Here is a 1,012-nt window from a genome sequence, read left to right as displayed (position 1 = left end):
AACTCACAGAGATCCGCCTACCTCTGCCTCCCGAGTGCTGGGATTAAAGGCGTGCGCCACCACTGCCTGGCCTGCTCAGCCGCTTTCTTATAGAACCCAGGACCACCAGTCCAGGGATGGCACCACCCAAAATAGGCTGGGCCCTCCTCCATGAATCACGAATGAAGAAAATGTTCCACGGGCTTGCCTACAGCTAGCCTACATCTGATGGAGGCATTTTCTCAGTTGAGGCTCTCTCCTCCCTGATGTGCCAAGTTGTCATAAAACAAGCCAGGATTAGTATCTGGAGTTTAGGTCACCTCTCCAGATTCCCTAATGGGAACTGGTAACATGGCCAGGATTGTGACTCACGTAGGCTGGCTCTGGAGATCCCTCTTGGCCCACCCCTATGGCATTCACAGAAGGGTACGGGTTGTGAGGGGTCAAGGGTGGTCGGTACCTTGGGGTATCAGGAGCAACAGGGTTGAGATTTGGGTATGGTGAGTCGCTGTGACTGGCCTGGAGAAGCTGTGCTGGACAAGGCAGAAGATGAACTCTGACAAGCTGCAGGAAGGTCAGCCCTAACGGTCAGTTCTCCGTCCACATCCACAGCCAGCTGCTGCTAAGAGGAAATCCTTCCCAAGAAAGGTTGGGAACCGAGAGGAAGGAAGTGGAGAGGCTGCAAGGAAGTACACAGACCCCACAGGGATAAGTGGGGAAGAGGAGTGATTCTTCCCAGGGGACTTAGCCAACCAGACCCCATGGAAGAAGGCCTCCGAGGCAAGAAATACCAGCAACTCCAGACCAAAGTTAGCCTGGCTGGGGAGAAGTCACTGCTCACCTCTGAGGGAACTGAGTTAAAATGAGATTTGCTTTCCTTAGCTGGGTGAAGAAGGCTTCTTCTGTAGCCTTTCTCCTCTCTCTTTTTCATCACATTCTTAGGAATCAAAAGAAGAAGCGGCTGCACTTCCCCAGGTCTTTGACACCCCGCCCCGCGGGTTCCTCCCCTACCCCCCTCCCACACAGGGCCTCT

The sequence above is a fragment of the Microtus ochrogaster genome, linkage group LG7_11 (genome assembly GCF_000317375.1).
Source record: "Microtus ochrogaster isolate Prairie Vole_2 linkage group LG7_11, MicOch1.0, whole genome shotgun sequence".
NCBI classification, from domain to species: Eukaryota; Metazoa; Chordata; class Mammalia; order Rodentia; family Cricetidae; genus Microtus; species Microtus ochrogaster.
Note: the sequence above shows the minus strand (reverse complement) of the source record.